The following is a 19,843-nucleotide window of genomic DNA, read 5'->3' on the forward strand; positions in this document are numbered from 1 at the left end:
CTGCAGAGCTATTTGCTATATGATGGCAAAGGGCATAACTCACTGACAGAGCACTAACCCATTGCGACCGTGGCCCAGAGTTTGAGCTGCAGTTCCTTCCCCCAGAAAGGTGTATTAGTACCTGTGTGTGTACATACCTCTTTCTCTCCCTCCCTCATTCTCTCCCTCTGTGTGTGGGGTGGAGGGGCTCAGCACATGTGTGCACATGAGGAAGTCAGAAGTTAATATCAGAGTCAATTTTCTCCCCCCGCTGTTGGCCTCCAGGACCCTCAGGTCACCGGGCTTCCACCCAAACATTTTTTACCTCCTGAGCCATCTTGCCAGTCTAGAAAAGGTTCGCTGACATGAGAGTTTTCAGAAATGAAGACACACAAAAACTTACATGTTTTCATGCCTAGAGTGCACAGAAATGTAGAACAACGCAGACAGGAGCTAATGAGTAACCAAACAGGAGCCTTTGAATAATTTGCCTTATCTCTGTACCTTCAAGTACAAGAACATTTCTAGGGAATGGTAAATAACACATTTTTAAAAAACAAAACAAAAAAAAAACGACACCAAGAAACCAGAATATCTAATCTTTAATACTTTATATTAAAATACAGTCTGTTTCTTTTAAATTTAACCTATAACAAGTTCTTAGGACAGGGGCAGACAGCGGTCAGACTCATTGCCAAAATATCACAAGAGTGCTATCTTCTGCAGCCTCTTGAGTTCGCTACAGCCCACACTGTTCTTGGTGCGCAGGCCTCCAGGCTCCTGCCAGGATGACCCATCAAGCTCTCCTGGCAGTGTTCAACCTCTTTCCTAGTCTAAATTTCCAAAATCCTTCTGTTAGTTATTCATGCCAACTCAGGCAGCTGGCGTGGCCTTCTCTGCAGTGCTCAGAGACCCCTTGTAAGCCCTGCCCTGGAGACCTCTGGCCACCAGGCTCTATCCATGGACTACACTGCAGGCTGGGCCTGATTATTCGAGGCATGAGTGGCCAGCTCCCACCCAGGAGCTCCAATGGCTGGGCCCTGAGGAGCTCCAACAGCCAGGTCTCCCCTTCCCCACTTCTCTAATGGCTGTAACAGCTGTTCTCAGCCTGGCAAGGCAGGAGAGTGGCCAGGCTCCTCTGTACAGGAAAAAAAAATGCCCGAGATCAGGCCACATAATCCCAGATCACCTAGAAAGTTCAGCTCCCCACCCCCCCAAGAAACACTATATAAACCCCCTTATAAACATCTTTTCAGTTCTCTGCTGCTTCTCACCAAGCAGAGGCAGCCACTCTGCTGGGGTTTCCCCTCCCAGTAAATCTCTTGTGCGAGGTTTGCTTGCGGTATGACTTTGCGTTAATCCTTGGCTTTTGACTGCCAGGGAACCTTTCCCTCAGAGCTGTGACACTTCCACTGGGGAAGCCTTTCCCCTCAGGGCTGTAATACTTACACCTTCCACACTCCAAAACCAAAACAAACCTGCAAACGTCTGTCACAGCAAAGCCCTTATGTCCCTGTGAGACAGAGGTTGTCTGTGTCTCTCCAAATGTCTCTCCAAAGGTCTGTGTCTCCAGATGTCCAGACTTCAAAACAGAACAACTTACCGCTCAGTCTGAGTTTCAGATGTGCATGGCTGGCAGTCTTACTTTGTTTTGATTCCAATTTGCAAATTTTCGGTGGTCATAGTCTGGCCTCCCGCGGACCTCTTAAGTCAACTTTGGACTTGCTCCCTCAGAGCTATGCTCTAAATTGTGTCACTAAATTGTGACACCCTAAATTTGTGTGTCACACTAAAATGTGTGACCACTAAATTGTGTCAGTCATGACCATGGGCTTCCCTAGGGCCTCTCCCATTCTACAGGCTCCCCAGGCGGAATCTCTCCCCTCCCAGGGATCTCAGTAGGACCTCCAGATGCTGTGGGAGAAACTGGACTTAGACTCAATTCAAGTTTAGATTAGATGAATTTATTCTTCTGCTAGCAGAAGGGTGACAGCCTTAGAGCCAATACAGCATGCCACGTGGAAAGGGGCTAAAGGTGGGGTTTCTAAGGCGGACACCAGAAAGGCGAGCATTCCAGCTGTCCATGGAACCCGCAGCTGGGCAGGAAGTGTTTTACTCCCCTCCGTTGTTTGCTTTCCCGTTATAAAGTCATAAAAAGACAATCTGACCCCTTTCTCAGGCGCAGCTGTTAATACCTTGCAGCCCATTATCCCATTCCTAACTCATCCGCAGGCCCCTAGAATCTCTAGGCATCCCAGAGCAAAGGTTAGCATCCCATAAAGATGGGAACCTGTGTAAATTACTACTTGGGTGAGCACTCTAATGACTGGGATAGGGCAGTTCATTTCTGGGCAGGCAAAAACACAGTGCCATCAGGTTAGGGCTGACTGTCACACCCCATGATATTAGGGTTCAACATATTTGTAATACTAAACCAGGCCCATTATGTTTGAAGTAGAGCATGCCACTCATGCAAACAATAAGTTGTATAAAAGAGAATATAAGGTGGCCTGTTATAGAATATTATTTTAACTAGACAAAGTAGTGTTAATTTGTTTATGCTGCAGAATATGCTGTGGAATAACCCTTCTGTACATATATTCTATGAATATATGTTGCTATAATTGGTTTAATAAACAAACTGACTGGCCAGTAGCAGAACAAGATAAAGTTAGGAGGGAAAGCCGAATTTATAGGGGCCGTATTATGTAGGCCCATATTTCTACATTGTATGACAGTCAAAATTCTGAGCAACCTGGCGGGGCACAATTTGTACCTGTCACATAGAAGGTGCCACCTAGCCCTCTGATAGTGGGCCAACCTGACACCAGCCAAAGCACGTGGTCAGGATAGGCTAATGTCACTCTGCTCCTTCTATTGTAATTTGGGAGGACATTTGGGAGTTAATTCAGTCTACCAGTCTGTGTGACAGAGCAGGCACACAGAGCAGTCATAGGTAGGAAGACATGATAAAATGGGCAAAGAAAGGTGTGGATGTGACCACAGTCATTTTCCCGGCTACCTAGGATAAAGAATGCTAAAGAATTTCCCCCTCAGTTTACGTTTTGGTATAAAAGCTGTTTGGAGAAGAAACACGGGTGGGTTTTCAGGATGTGAACTCAGGATTTCATGAGGGATCCCTGAAAACTCCCTCCCGATAAAGTCATGTGAGTTGTGTGTCAATTAATCCCATACCTCCACGCTGGTTCAAGAAATAATTTATGTCGGGGCTGGATCTCAACACGAACTGAGAATAATGGAAGGAGGAAGGGTGGAGTCAGAGGAGTCCCCAGGCAGATGCAAAGGGAGCAGGAGATGAACATGCCTGGTTAATAAAGGTACCACCACGTGGCAGGGCATAAATAAGGAATATGGGTTAACTTAAAATGTAAGAGCTAGTTAGTAATGAGCCTGAGCTATTGATCGAGCATTTAGAATTTATATTTAGTTTCCATGTTGGTTATTTGGGAGCAGGTGTTCAGAATAGGAAAATTCTGCCTACAAACATATATGTACATGCTCACATGTATACATGTATCACTTGTTTAACCTCCACAAGCAGAGGCTTGTTAGTAAGCAAGTAACTAAAGAGGAAACAAAGAGCCTCAGGACACCAAGATTTTGTTAATTTTGCTTACTAGCTGGTTCAACCTGCTTTCTTATAGAACCCAGGACCACCAGACCAGGGGTTGTACCACCCACAAAAGGCTGGGCCCTCCCCTCTGGGTACTAAGAAAATGCCCTACAGCTGGCATTCTCAATTGTGGTTCCCTCCTTCCAGGTGACTCTAGCTTGTGTTGGATTGACATAAAACTAGCCAGGACAGTCACTGTCTTTAAAACTGAACTACGAGCCAAACCATTAACTGAAGAGGCGGCAATGCATGCCTCTAATTCCAGTTCTCAGGAGGCAAAAGCTGGATAATCTCTGTGAGTTTGAGGCCAGCTTCCTCTACATAGCAAGTTCCAGACCAGCCAGAGCCACATAGAGAGGTCCTGTCTCAAAAAACAAACAAACAAACAAACAAACAAAACCCCAAAAACCAAAACAATGATGCAAAACAACCACCACAACCACCATTAAAATCCCAAGTCAAGTGGGTCCCTCAGCTCCTCATCAAAATGGAGTCAGGCAGATCCTTAGCTCCTCATCCTCATTTTTGTTGCTTTTTTGTTTGTTTGTTTGTTTTTTGTTTTTTTGTTTTTTGTTTTGGTTTTTCTACAGCGAAACAGTGTTTCTCTGTGTAGTACTGGATGTCTAGGAACTGGACCTGTAGACCAGGCTGGCCTTGAACTCACAGAGGCTCGCCTGCTTCTGCCTCGAGTGGCTACTGGGATTAAAGGTGTGCGCCACCACTGCCAGGCTTCTTGTTTTATTTCTTTGTGGTGTTGGAGCTTGAACCTATGGCCTCAAGTATGCTAGGCAAGGCTCTACCACTGAGTCATCCAACCCTCACACTTATTCTTTAAAGGAGATACACGAATCAGGTTTGCTTGCCTGTGACAAACCACCTGAGCTACACAGTTTATTAATATAGCCAAGTGGTGATGGTGCACGCCTTTAATCCCAGCACTCAGGAGGCAGAGTCAGGTGGATCTCTATGAGTTAGAGGCCAGACTTGTCTACAGAGCTAATTCCAGGACAGGCTCCAAAGCTACACAGAGAAACCCTGTCTTGAAAAACCAAACATAAAAATAAAAAACATCAAACACAATAGCAAGGTTGCCTCTGTGAAGGACAATTAATTAAAATAGAAGTTTTCAAAAAAACCAAAACAAAACAAAACACTGGCAGTCTGGGCACAAAAGTCTTGTCATTATCCTAATGGGACCCTCTGACTCACTTTCCAGAACCTTGATCTTTAACTCACCTAGTTGAGAGCTTGCCAAGACCTTTGGCCCTGTTTCGGCCGTTACACAGGTTAAGAGAGTAAATGTTTCACGGACCATTGATTACTTATGCAATTTTATTGGATAGCCAATAAACATTGCTACACAGCTTGACCACAAATCTGTTATATAATCAGAACAAAGCACTGACATAAAAATGTTCTATTTGCTGGATTATCTATCTTGTCTATGTGTCTCCGTGTCTACAAAATCCTGTAATCTAGGGTCATAAAAATCCCCATATTCATCATGCACAGGAACAGAGTGTCTAATCTGTAATATCACGTTCAAGGGCTTGGAGCGTGAATCAACAGTAGAACCCAAGCTAGCAAGTACAAAGTTCTGAGTTCTGTCCCCGGGACTACAAATTAGTAATGAACATAATAAATGTCTTTGAAACTTTTGATGAAGCATCCTGATTCCATCTTAGGGTAAAAAGCCACGTTGTTAAAAGGTCAAAATACGCTGTTTCTATTTGCTACAAAATTCAAGTTTGAGGCACTGGGACTCTACCCTGAGGCCATAAGGAGTTCTGACCAGAAACCTTGACACATTCTGCCAAGATGATCTGTCGAATAATCTAATGGCTATGCGCTGCTGTAAAAATTAGCTTGCAAAATCTTTATGTTACAAAATCCCCAGTTTATACTTGTTCCCTATAAAAGGAGGCCTGTACTCTCAAATCCCGCTTCGGAGAGACAGTCCTATGCATAGCAAATAAAACTTACTTAATTGGTTTTGATTTGGGTGGTTGTTCCTGTTCTCTCTCAGTAGAATCAGCACTATACCACACCCAAGTTCTGCAAGACCCTCTGCTCTCGACTTCAGACAGGCCCCTGTGTCCTGCCTTTCTCCTGAAATGCTTCGTTAAAATAGGATAATTGCATATTCCCTGTGATTTCTGAGTATTTAATATTTTTCTTAAAAGTTGAAATGTTGTGGAACATTTCAAGGTAAAATTCAAAAAGCCCATCCACGCCCTCGCCGTAGTTCTAGGAAATACACAGGGCTTTGTGAGATCCTCAACAGCTGGCCTGTCCCTTGCCATGATCCACGTCTTGATATTCAACATGTCTGCTCCCACTACCCATGATGCCCTAGTGCAGCTTCTTCCCTTTCTCTTGCGGTAGTGAAAAGGAATGCTACTGTCCTCTGGGAGATTCTACAAAGCATAATGTTTGCTTTGGCAACCAAGCAGGATTGAAATGTGGATTCATGTATGAATACATTCCACAACAAGATCAGGTTCTTAGGGGAAATGGGGAGATAAATTATATGAGATAATTTGAAACAATTATTCTTTTTTTTCTTTTTTTAAATTTTATTTATTTATTATGTATATAGTGTTCTGTCTGTCTGTATGCTTGCTGGCCAGAAGAGGGCACCAGATCTCATTACAGATGGCCGTGAGCCACCACATGGTTGCTGGGAATTGAACTCAGGACCTCTGAAAGAGCAGTCAGTGCTCTTAACCTCTGAGCCATCTCTCCAGCCCGAAACAATTATTCTTACCCATACAGACTAATAGCAAAAGAAGGGTCTGGGGTCAAGGAGAGTCAGTCCAAAGTCGAGTGGAAAGCTGCTTGACAGGTATTCTTAGCAAGTTATTATTGTTGGTCGTAGTAGTGTTTATCTGGAATTATTCTGAGTTTACAGAGGCCTCAAAGATCTATGCGACTCTTAGGCTAGTATCAAGCTGTTGTGTGTGAGACCCCCATTTCTGTGTAAACGTACATTTTGTTTTGCTAGAATTAACAAAAGCAACTATACCTGGGTTCGGAGCATTTCCACATTCGCCTGTTGATCGATCTCATTTCTATGAAAACACAGTGATCAACCATGTGGTTGTGTGTCAGGGTTTGACTGCCCCTCCTGGGCAGGATGGACCTCTTCTGGCTCACTCTGTCCTCAGGTCAGGTGAGGTGACTGGTGACGGACGGTAAATGTAAAACTTATACATTGGAGCAAGAATCTCTAGGAATGGTTCTGTAGCCAAATTGATCTGGATCGGTCTGCAAGCAGTGGTCAATTGACAATAGATTCTTTTCTTTTTTCTCTTTTTGAGACAGGGTTTCTTTGTGTAGCTCTGACTGTCCTGTAACTTGCAGTATAGACCAGGCTGGCCTCAAACTCAGATATCTGCCTGCCTCTGCCTCCTGAGAGATTGAATTAAAGGCGTGCACCACCTCCGTCCAGTTGGTCTGGATCTCTTTGTAAATTCAACTTTGTCTGTTCTTTAGGTAATACTGTCTCGGTGGTTTGAATGAAGTCTTCCCCATAGGCTTCTAGGTATTTGCACTCTTGTTCCCTGGTTGGTGGCGCTGTTTGGGGCAGGTCTAGTGTGTGTAACTTTGCTGGAAGAATTATGTCACCGGGTGGTCCTTGAGGTTTCAAACCTTGTACCACTCCTAGGGTCTTTCTGCTTCATGTTCATGGTTCAATATGTGAGGTCTCAGCATTCAGTTCCTGCCACTATGCCTGCCTCTTGCTGCCACGATGGACCCTTCCTCTTCTGGCACTATAAGCCTGCTCAACCCCTTCCTTCTGTAAGACGCCTTGGTCATGCCGTTTTTTGTCCAGCAACAGAAAGTAAGTGCTACAATCGCTAACGCTGGACCAGTGTTATTTCCTGTGTCCACAGGCTTTTAAGAGACATGAACAAAGCCAAGAAGAGCACTCCAAACCTGCCTTGCATCACACATTTTACTTGAGAACTTAGTGTGAAGGCTACACACCAAGTAAAACTACCAGGAATAGGGTGAGCTCGGTTGTGAACACTCGGGCTGTGCTCTTATCTACGCAGTGGACAGTTTCCCGGATTCATTTTGGGCTGTCATCAACAGCACGACGTCCCCTTATCTCCCAGAACTGATATGGAGGCTGTTTAGCTCCCACTGTGCCGTCATGCCTATGAATGTGCTACGGAGAGATGGCAACAGCACGGTTTGAATCCAAGTGCATCTGGGGTGTTGTCAGTACTGCCCACTAGGTGGCAGAGTAAAGGATCGCTTGGGTGGGTGGAGTTACGTGCAGCAGCTAGTGACCGACGTTTTAAATGTGTGAACAAAAGATAACAATATACGCAGGAGAGAGTAAGAAGAGCGAGCATCTCTGTGATGTGGGTCATGTGATACCCGCTCCTCATCCCGTTGGTGATTTAATTGTCTCTGTTTATGACATCAAAGAGCTGCTTCTTCTTCTTCTTCTTCTTCTTCTTCTTCTTCTTCTTCTTCTTCTTCTTCTTCTTCTTCTTCTTCTTCTTCTTCTTCTTCTTCTTCTTCTTCTTCTCCTTCTCCTTCTCCTTCTCCTTCTCCTTCTCCTTCTCCTTCTCCTTCTCCTTCTCCTTCTCCTTCTCCTTCTCCTTCTCCTTCTCCTTCTCCTTCTTCATTTTTCCTCCTCTCTATATAGCCCTGGCTGTCCTGAAACTCCCTACATAATCCAGGCTGACCTCAAACTCAAAGAGACCGTCCTGCCTCTGCCCACGGAGTGGTGAGATTAAAGGCGTGCGCCACCAGGGCAGGCCTCCAGAACATTTCTTAACCTACAGATGTGAGACTTTACCTTTAAGTCCTGCTCCCGGTTTCTACCTCCGGCTTCTGGTGCTTTAGGAAGGAGTAATCCCTTCGGTTAGCTCTTGCCAGAGAAGAAAAGATCGGAGGAACCCAGGATAACTTAGGAGGGATTAGTCTACAGGTGGGTAATTAAAACCCTCAGAGAGAGTGGAGAGAAACAGCATGGGAACAAGACGGCTCAGGAAATGTGCCAACCCTGATGACCTGAGTCCCATCCCTGAAACCCGTGTGGTAGAGAGACCCAACCCTCGCAATTTGTCTGACCTTCACGGGCATGCACTGAAGCACAACTTCTAATTGGTTTTAATAATAAGAACCCAGAGTCAGTTATTTGGGGTAAAAACTGAAAGATCAGAGAAGCGGAGCAGTCACCACCAGTTCTCACCTCTGTGAAATTCTCAGACCAAATGGGGCATCCTGCCTCTACAAGTTCTCCAACTGAATGCCCTCTCTGTGAAACCTCAGACTGAATCCTGAGCTCCTGTCCCCTTCCACCTTACAGTCCTCTCTCCACCAAGCCATATCCCTTCCTGTCTCCACTTCCCTAGCACTGGGATTAAAGGTGTGAGCAGTCACTGCCTCTGTTTCTCTTTTAGACTGGACCAATTTTGTGTAGCCCAGGGTGGCCTTGAACTCACAGAAATGCACCTGCCTGTCTCCTGAGTGCTAGGATTAAAGGTGTGCACCACCACTGCCTGGCCTGATGCATGAGATGTGAGCAAGCTGCACTGGGGATTCTGCTGCTGTGTTTTCTGCACACTTGTAGAAAATGCACTGGGAGTCTGTACCCTCCCACACCGTGGCTCCAAATAAATCCCTTGAAAAGTTGCTTCTACAACTTTGGTCACAGCAGTGAAGAGGAGAGCTAATATAACTGTCCACCCACTGTCACACTCCCGAGCCCACTGAGACCTGTGGAGGCCACAATCTCTTAGTCACATTTAAATAAAACGTATCTTTACTCTCTGTGCCTTTAATTTTTTTTGTTTTGTTTTTGCTTTTTCAAAACAAGGTTTTCCTGTAGCTTTGGTGCCTGTCCTGGAACTAGCTCTTGGAGACCAAGCTGGCCTCAAACTCACAGAGATCCGCCTCCCTAGTGCTGGGATTAAAGGCGTGTGCCACCACCACCAGGCGCCTTTAATGTTTTAATCTTCTAGTTTCTTGTTAAGTCCTGACTTCACAGCTCCACAGCCATTCTAGTTACTACCTTGGTTCCCTAGAAACCTTAAAACATTACACAAATGTCAGTATTGGTCACCAAGTTCTCCTCTAAAGTTAACCTGTGCTTCCTCAAAGGAAGAGAGGTGTGTCAAACACAAACATTAAACAGGCATGCTCTACGGACCTGCTTCTTTTTCTTAGTTCTACCATTGAACTCAAGATCCTCAAAAGTGTTTGAGTGTATTATGAAATACTGTAACATCGTGGAACTTAGAATTCTGTATCAACTAACAGTATCTTTGCTAATATAAAATATAGTGATAGATGTTTGCTAGAGACACCTATGACCACACGCAAGGCTACAGGTGTTTGGACCCCTAGAACCTATGTAATGCTGGCCAGACTGCAATTCCAGCCTAGAAAGGCGGAGACAAGGGAACCCAGGAGCAAGTTGCCTAGGGAGAGCCCTATTGATTAACACTGGGTTTGATTGAGAGGCTGTGCCTCAGAGAATAAGGTAGAAGACCAATAAAAGATTTCTAACACTGTCCTTAGACTATCATAGACAAACACGCACATGTGTGCCTACATCCACACATACACCCACACAGTACATACACTTGGAAAGAAACAAACAAAAAAAAAGAGTCTGTGATGTGTGCTCTAAAACCAAGGGAGTGGTGGGGCAGAGGTGGGCGTTAGGAATGCATTCGTTCTTTGCAACCAACAGCATGAAAAGATCTGATGGGAGGGACATGAAGCTTGGAGAAGCACTGGTCTCTGTTAAACTTCCCAGCTTCTTCAAAACGCTCCAGAGAGAGGATCTGGGGGAGGTCGTCATAGTTACAAAAGGCTCCAGAGAGAGGTTCTGGGGAAGGTCGTCATAGTTACAAAAGGCTGGATCCATCACAGTGAAACCCTTTCCAACCAGCACCACACTCCAGAAGGTCACCTCCAACTCCAAAATGGTTCACTCCCAGAACAGGGCCCAGGTTCTAGGGAAGAAACAAAACCAAAACTAAACATTACTTCAAAAATGAGTAAAAAATAAACAGACTGAAACTTTTTGCAGTGACAGCCAAAGGCATTTGTTCCTTTTCCTTTTCTTTTCTTTTCTTTCTTTTTTTTTTCAATAATCAAAATTTCCTGCAAGACTTACGGCCTTCAAATACTCAGAGTGGCCTTGGGTAAATCTGTATTTCTCTTGTTATTCAGAACCTCAAATCTCAATGGATATTTGCAAAAAATATTTGGTATTTTTGACATTGAAAATATTCTGCAAATGAACGATAGCAACAGAAACACTGCCATCCACTACCCCACAGACAGGACAGTCCCAGCTGCCACTAAGGATACACAGCAGTCAGAAACCTCACCCAATGCTGGTGTAACATAAAAACCATGAAGAAACTAGTGGGCAGTAGGCTCACGAAGGCAAACCTTCTATTCTTGTGGGGTATTTGTACACTGTGAAAATGTATCCCTGTGGTTGGTGTAATAAAAAAGTTGGAACAGTCAATAACTAGACAGGAGAGATAGGCAGGACTTTCAGAGACAGAGAGAACTCTGGGAAGAAGAAGGTTGGAGTTACCAGATAGAGAAGAAACAGGAGGTGCAAGGTGGAAGAGAGGTAACGCCACATGATAAAACATATATTAATATATATATGTTAAGTTATTTATATATAACATATATATATGTTAAGTTATAAGAGCTAAGTAGGTACAAGCCTAAGCAGTTGGCCAAGCTTTCATAATTAATAAGAAGTCTCCATGTTGTTATTTGTGAGCTGATGGCCCGACTACATATTCTTGCCATACTATCCAGCTTCCTCACTCTGGTGAGGTGTTTAACCAATAGAAATGGAAAACTCTGTTCACATAATTGGGCATGGTAGCACACGGCCTTTAATCCTAGCACTCAGGAGGCAGAGGCAGAGGCAGAGGCAGAGGCAGGTGGATCTCTGTGAGTTTGAGGCCGATCTAGTCTACAGAACATGTTCCAGGATAGCCAGGACAACACAGTGGAACTCTGACTTGAAAAACAAAATCACAACAACAATAACAACAACAACAACAAGAATATCCCAAGGAGCACAAGGTGGGCAGCACTGTGCTGGACAACAATGCCGAAACAAATGGACACTGGATGCTTGCGTCCTGTTCTCCCTCGGCCCTGCCTGGAGTGTGTGTGGCTGTCTCTTGCCTTTCTTTGTCGGCATTTACAGACTTTAAACACTTTCTTTCATTGTGAATTTTATCTCATGATATTGGACGTGCTGTCTTGGGATTTGAACATTTCCTCCAATGCTGCTTTGGAGACTCCTTCTTCCTAGAGTTCTGGTTCACGTCCTCAGGCTGCTGGAAATGCACCTCCTTTTTGTTCCACTCGATTGCTGGTGGCTGCTTGGGCTGCTTCTGACAAACAACCATGATCACATCTTCATTTCCCTTAGATTAGATTAGAAATCTGATCACGTCCTGGACAACCAAGCACTCGGCTGTCCTCTGGCAGTGCCTTTCTCCCAGGCCTGACAACAAATGGGGCAGTTGGGTGACTGCGTCTTTGTCACTCTCGGATGCTCTGATGTACTTTGACGTTTTATCACGTAATTCCTTGATCACCAAAGAGGCTAAATGAGTACTGGCCCCTCCACTGGTCACTAGCTCTTCATATATGAATACCCAGAAATCTCAGATTTCCTAGTGGGAGTGTCTCCTACTTACCTACACAAACCTAAACATACAGGGAAAATGGAGAGAAAAGGTGCAAACTGCGAAACATATGTGTACTTTATTCTGTATGTTTGGAGTGGGGGGCAGGCAGGTACTACAGCACCGTGGGGAGGCCAGAGGGCTGAAGGGATCAGACATCTCGACTTCGACAGCTGGTACTGTGGGTGTGGAAAGTGGAACCTGTGTGGAGGGCATCAGGGCCTCTAAGATGTTTTCAAGATTTGTCTAAGGCTAAAATTATTTCCAAGCACAAACTTTAGAGCAGTGAGTAACTGCACACGACACTCTGGGAATGAAGTCACCACGGGGATTTTCGGCACTGTCTGTCCGTGTTGTAGGGTTGTCACAGTCTATCCACCTCAGGTCCTTCCTGCTCCACATCCTCAATCCTGACTTGCACAGCAGATGGAGGTTTCTAGAAATTTGCATAGTCATGACCTTGTGTCTAAACAACCCTGAAATTCATGACGATGTTTTTGTTCCAGGCCTGTAGACTAGGGCATCCAGCGTCTTCCCAGGAATCTGATACTGGATATAAAATTGCAGTTCTATGTCTCTCCCTTTACACAGCCTCATCCTTTGTCCTTAGAGGACACTGCCATTCAGAGAGGTTAGCATAAATGGAAGGTGATTTTCCACACAGCCACTGTCTGTCTGGGTACAAGGACATCGTCCTGCTAATCCTGCTGTTGGCTCACTTCCCAGAGCTTTGTGCAGAAGTTACCCAGTTGAGAGCCTGCCATGAACTTTACCCTACTTCTAACTCACTGGACCAGTTGGGGAGAGTAACTCTGTCAGGTGCTGAGCTGGTGACTCTTTCCACTGATGGGATGTTAGGAAATCACGAGGATGTCTGGCCAGGTGCTGGGGTCAAGCATCTGTTATATGAACGGTGTAGAACGTTGGCTTACACTGGTTCTGGGCTCACTACCAACACCCCCTTCTCCCAGCAAACATTCTGCTCTAAGCATTCAAAAACTCCTACAAACATCAGTTTGCATTTTGTGGACATGACTTTGGGTAAACACCAAGGATTTTGCTTGCTGATCAAACGGTGGCAGTGACAAGCCCACTTCTGAAAAGGTTGTACCCATCTGCATTCCCACCAGCAAGGACAGTTTATATTGTTCATGGCTGTTGGTATTTGTTGTCTGTGCTTTATATTTCAGCTATTCTCGTAACTACATAGCCTGTTTTAATTTGTAAGTCTTTGATCATATGGTGTCAGCATTTTTTCATATGCTCATCTGCCATCTCTATGACCTTATTTGTGAAGCATCTATCTACACCTTGTACCCAATTTCTAATCAGACTTTCTTTTTTGTTGAGTTTTAAGAGTTAATTATCTGTTATAGATTATGTCTTTAATTACATACTTATTTTACCATTGTTTTCAGCCTGTGGCTGCTCTCCCTCTCTCCATCTCTTCCTTCCTTTCCTCCCCCTCCTCTTTTAAAATTTTTGCTACTGGATAGGTGTGCTATCACAAGGTGCCTTTAATCCCAGCACTTGGGAGGTGGAGGCAAGCAGATCTCTGTGAGTTCAAGGCCAGCCTGGTTTACATAGTAAGTTCCAGAATAGGCAGGACTACGAAGTGAGACTCTGCCTCTTAAGAATTTTTGTTACTTTTCATAAACACTAATTAGTGAAATTAAACAAATCATTGTAAAACATTTGAAGCTTTGAAGAACAATAATATGATTGGCACATGGTGTTAGGGTATGGTACCCATCTCTGAATCTCTGATGCGCTCCACGCTCATCACACTCAGAGGTAAGCACCATCTTCAAATGTGTATTCATTTGGGGCCTTCAATTCGGGAGTGGCTGGGGGGATGGGGTACCTGGAGGGGTAGGGTGGCTATAGGGATGGGGTGACTGGGGGGGATGGGATACCTGAAGGGGTGGGGTGGCTGTAGGGATGGGATACCTGAAGGGGTGGGGTGGCTGTAGGGATGGGATACCTGAAGGAGTGGGGTGGCTGTAGGGATGGGATACCTGAAGGGGTTGGGTGGCTGGAGGGAAGGGGTACCTGGAGAGATGCTTCAGTGATTAAGAGCACATAACTGCTCTTACAGAAGACTGGAGTTTAGTTTTTAGAGCCCCCGTTAGATGTAAGCCCTGTAAGCCCATCTCCATGGGACAGATCTGATGCCCTCTTCTTGCCTCCACAAGCGCATACACGCACGCACGCACATGCACTCACACACACACACACACATACACACACACACACACACACACACACACCTCATGTAAAAATTTTAAAATAAATTTCTAATCTCTTAGTTCTCTTTATAGTTTTATTGTGCCTGACCCCTGACTTTGTTGTTGTTGTTGTTTTGCCAATGGTTAAAGCTTACAGAGAGAAGGCTCCCCCTTAACTTAATCAGTTTGCATTTACAGGAATTTGAATTTTATGAATATGTCTAATTTTAAAAAATAACAGCAGCAAGGAGCTGCAGAGATGACTCCACAGTTAAGAGCACTTGTTGTTCTTGCAGAAGACCTGGGTTTGGTTCCCCAAATCCACAACTACCTATAACTCCAGCCCCAGGGGATCCAATGTCCTCTTCTGACCCACTAAGAGCACCAGGTACACAAATGGTGCGCATACATATGTACAAGACACTTGTGCACATAAAAGTAAATAAATCTTAAAAAATAAAAGGTACCATTTCTATATGATATAACCTATACAACGTAATTTGTTTCTCTGTACAATTCAGTATTTGGGAGATAGCCCTGAAGCTTCTCGCTACCAATATTGGCTAGTTTTGCAGCATTTTTATTACTCAGGAGGAAACCCTGCCCACTAGTAGTCATTTCCCATTCACCCAAAATTCTCTCTGTATGCAGACGCAGAAAACCATTTATTTGCTTTCTCTCTATACTCGTTTTTTTCCCTGTATATTTATTATAAAGGCAATAATATAATATGTAACTTTTTGTATCTAGTTTCTGTGACTTGCATAGGTGCCGGGGAATCTAAGCCATTATCCTTCCCAGCCCCTGGATATGCAACTACTCCTTTTGGGGTGCTGAGGGGAAGACTGTTTGTGTAGCTATGACTGACCTGGAATGTACTATGTATTTGGGTTGACCTGCTTTTTTAGCCATTATGAACATTTGTTTGTGAGCTTTTGTATGTCCATATGCTCTCGATTCTCTTGCGTTTATATTAGGACTGGAATAGCTGGATTGGGTAACAGAGCTGTACTTAACCTTGGCGAATGACACAAGATCCCACTGACAGTGTGTGCAGGTTCTTTGTCTTTTCATTGTTTCCCTGTAAGAATTCTATTATTCTTTTAATCCTTTTATTTTATGGGGGCTAGGGTAACGACTCAGTGACTAAAAGCATGGGCTCCTCTTCCAGATGATATGGGTTCAATTCCCAGCACCGACAAACATCTGTAACTCCAGTTCCAGAGAACCGAACGCCCTCTTCTGGCCTCTGTGGGCACTGCACACTCGGTGCATAGATGTATACGCAGGTTAAACACCCATACACATAAAATAATAAATAAAACAAAACTTTAAGAAAGATATGTGTGTAAGAGGGGGAGAAGGAGAGAGGAAGAAGAAGAGAGGGAGAGAGAAAGAAAGCGAGAAAGACAGACAGAGCATGCAGCATCATGGGTAGAGAGGTAGAGGACGGTTTTGTGGAATCGGTTCCCTCCTTCCACTTTTCATGGTTTCCTGGGATTGAACTCAGGTCACCAGGCTTGCATGGCAGCACGTTACCTGATGATCCATCTTCCCAGACAAGCGATAAAATTTCTCCAATACAATACTATGTACACATATCAGGGTTTTAGTCCACTTGACAGAATGATTGTCATGAAGACTTATATATTAGGGAGACATTTTCTCAAAAAAAGAACCCTATCAGCCTGGTACTTAAAGGAAAACAACTTTGTTATCAGTGATGAATCTGAGATTTCAGGGGGAAATTAGAATTTAGGAAATCTTTCATGGCTTCATAGCTTCATAGTTTCTGGTATGTATACTAGTTCCTTCCTGCCTGCCTGCCTTCCTGCCTTCTTTCCTGCCTGCCTGCCTTCCTCCTTCCTTTCTTCCTTATATCTTTCCTTCCTTCCTTCCTTCATTTTTTCTTTCTTTCATCTTTTTTTCCTTCAAGACAGGGTTTCTCTGTGTAGCCCTAGCTATCCTGGAACTCACTCTGTAGACCAGACTGGCCTTGAACTCATGGAGACCCACCTGCCTCTGCCTCCCAAGTACTCGGACTAAAGGCATGAACCACCACGGCCTGACTGTTTTTAATTTTTTAATTTTGTTTTGTTTTGGGTTTTTTGGTATAGTTTTGAGATTTTTTTGTTTTGTTTTTCTTTAATGATATCAGTATTTTTCCCTTAGTGAAATCATGCATGAATATCATTGAATGTGAACGTGATGCCTTTTGTGAGATGTATCAGGGCTGTAATTCTGAGTTTCAGGTCCAGCTGACAATAAGCTGGCTGTGGTGGCAGTCTGCTTCCTCTGCATCTCCAGCATCACTCACACCCCACTCCGAGAAGTTTACTTTATTCCTCTCAGCTCATCAAACCCTTTAAGACCCTTCACCTAGGACTTTTTGCTTACCGCAAGAGACTCAGTAAAGATATCTGACCCAGAAGAGGAAGCCGGTACATTTTACATACTTGCCTTCTATGGATTTCAATTACATTTTTCTAGTTCAATTTATGCTGTAGGTTAATATAAAATGAATTTGAAAACGACTGCCTCGTTCTCTTATCTGTCGCCTTGCAGTCTGTTGACAGCCCTGATGTGCCCTCAGAGGCTCGTGGACCATCTTCACGTGGATCCTTTTCTACAGCTTTGATAAGGTAGATACCTTCCCAGCTATTTCAACAAACAAACTCTAGTTTTCTTGAGTGCCTCATGAAAACCTCATGTACGATTGAATCTTGATTGCTGAGTAAGAATTAAACAAATTAAACAAATATGGGAGACTCACTAAAGAACCTCTCAATCTTATGTTTATGAAGCATACCTGTTTCCCAGTGCTCAGAAGGCTGAGGCAGGAGGATTGCAAGTGGAAGGAGAGAAGGGAGGGAGGGGAAGACTGTAGCAGAACCCGATGGACATCAGGCACTAGGCTACCTACCCTAATAAACCGAATCTGATCTCTAGTTCCCTCTAGTCCTCAACCCCAAAATTTGACTAGGATTCTAATATATCCAATTTTTTTTCACACTCTTCTGTCAAAAAAATACTGAAAGCAAAAACTGCTCTTTCCCCCAAATCCCTGCAGCCTGAAGTCAAAAAGGCTGATGCAGATTTTAGAGAAATCTGTATGGAAAATGTTTGTGCCCGTTATGTGTGGAGTACTCAGAGAGTACAGCGGAGCCAACTGCCAGACACAATCGGGAGACTCTCACCGAGTTGCACTGGCTGCTCTCCCTGCCCGATGACTGCGTCCTGGTCTCAGTAGCTGAGTGGACTGTTCTTCCTTGGCCAGACAGGTGATGGAATATCAGACATTTTACTGTGACTGTCTCTCCTACTTCTCCCTATGCACTTCATAGGACCTTGCTTCAAAGTTCCCTCCCTATTCCAAAGAAACATCATTCAGAAAAAAAACAGCCCAGAGAAAGGGACCTCTTGTCAGGGGTGGCAGTACATCACTGTCAGCTCGGGACTCGTGAAGCTGAGGCATGAGGGTATCAAGTTCCAGTCCAACTGTGGCCACATAGCGTAGCGTGGCCGTACATAAGGGAAGTGCGGGGGTGGGGGTGGCAGGGAGAGAGAGAGAGAGAGGAAAGAAGGAAGCCTCCTTACTCAGACAAGGAAACAGAAAGGACTCTGAACACAAATGCTCTACTGCTTGTTGACTTTTGTTTGTTTGACGGGAACCAGGGTTATCTGGGAAAAAAGAAACCTCGGTGGAGAAAATGCCTGCAAACAGATTGCCCGTAGGCAAGTCTGGGGACATTTGTCTTTTATTAATAACTGATAGGGGAGGCGCCCAATACTTTGGGTGGTGCCACTACTGGCCAGGTGATCCTGGGCAAGTAGTGGAAAGCAGGCTGAAGAAGTGACGAACAGCAATCCCGAAACTGTACCTTCCATGGCTTCTGCTTCAGTTCCTGCCTCCAGCCAGATTCTTGCCCTGGGTTCCTGGCCTGACTGTTTGAATGATGGACAGTTATGTGGAGCTATGAGCCAAGTAAACCCTTTCCTCCCCGAACTGCCTTCGGTCATGGCGTTTTATCACAGCAAGAGAAGCCAAGGGACACACCTTCCTACATTCCTCACCTCCAGCTAATTACCATCAGGTCTTACTTCTTTCCCAAAAATGTTTCTAAGCTATGTACTTCCCATCACACTGAGCAGCTAAACACACAGGATTCCAGACTGTGGTGTGGGAGGTCCTTCTGTCTATGTGTTGTTTTTATTGGTTAATGAATAAAAAACTGCTTTGGACCTATAGCAGGGCAGAAGTTAGGTAGGCAGGGAAGATGGAACTGAATGCTCAGAGGAAGAAGGTAGAGTCAGAGAGAAGCCGTGGATCCACCACCTGAGACAGAAGCTGGGAACTTTAGCTGGTAAGCCACAGCCACGTGGCAATATACAGAATAATAGAGATGGGTTTGTTTAGGATATGAGATTAGCTAGAAATACACTTAAGCTATTGGCCAAACAGTATTGCAAATGATATGGTTTTTTTGTGGCTGAGTTGCTGGGACAAACAAACGACACTTCCCCCAACAATACTGCTTTGAGACTTTGTGTCTGAAGGCTTCATTTTTATTAATTAAGTTTATACACTTTTCTCCTGACAACCTGTCTTGTATTGTAAGAGCAGGGCTCAACCATGAACCTAGCACTGGGTAAAGAAATCATTCGTCCCTTGCTGACAAGACCAATAGCTAACTAGTGGGCTGTTGTGCGCTAAATGGGTGGGGACAAGAGTGTTTGTTACACACAAACATTCTTCCTTGCCTCTCAGATTTGAAGGTTGACACAACATGGGATCCTAGACTCTCCATTTCCTTCCCCAGCTGCTCTATGGCTTCCCAGATGGAATGCTCACCATCCCCAAGTGTTGTCATGGCACAGAGCTCATCATACATCATATGAAGGGGATTCTTTTACCATTGTTGGTTTGCCTTGCAAAATCGATGTTTGTTGTAGGCTATTCAATCACACAGTGATCCCCAAGATCGATTGCACTATTTACTGGAAAAATCTGCTTCTAGTTGTGGTGTGGCTCAGCCCTAGCACACACCTTTAACCGAAAGCTGTCTGCTAAACAGGATAAAATAAAACCAACAATAGGTCAAGAGGCAGAGCAAGCAGCATGTTGACAGAAAAAAACATAGAGAGCAGGAGGAAGTCAGGAGAGTGGAGAGAGAGAGAGAGAGAGAGAGAGAGAGAGAGAGAGAGAGAGTAGAAAAGAGGGACATCCAGTTTGAGTTTTGTTTGAGATGGCATAGGAGAAAGGCCTCTTTCTGGGACAATTCCAGAGGAGAAAGGTCATC

This window comes from Myodes glareolus, chromosome 11 (genome assembly GCF_982192425.1).
Source record: "Myodes glareolus chromosome 11, mMyoGla1.1, whole genome shotgun sequence".
In the NCBI taxonomy this organism is placed as follows: domain Eukaryota; kingdom Metazoa; phylum Chordata; class Mammalia; order Rodentia; family Cricetidae; genus Myodes; species Myodes glareolus.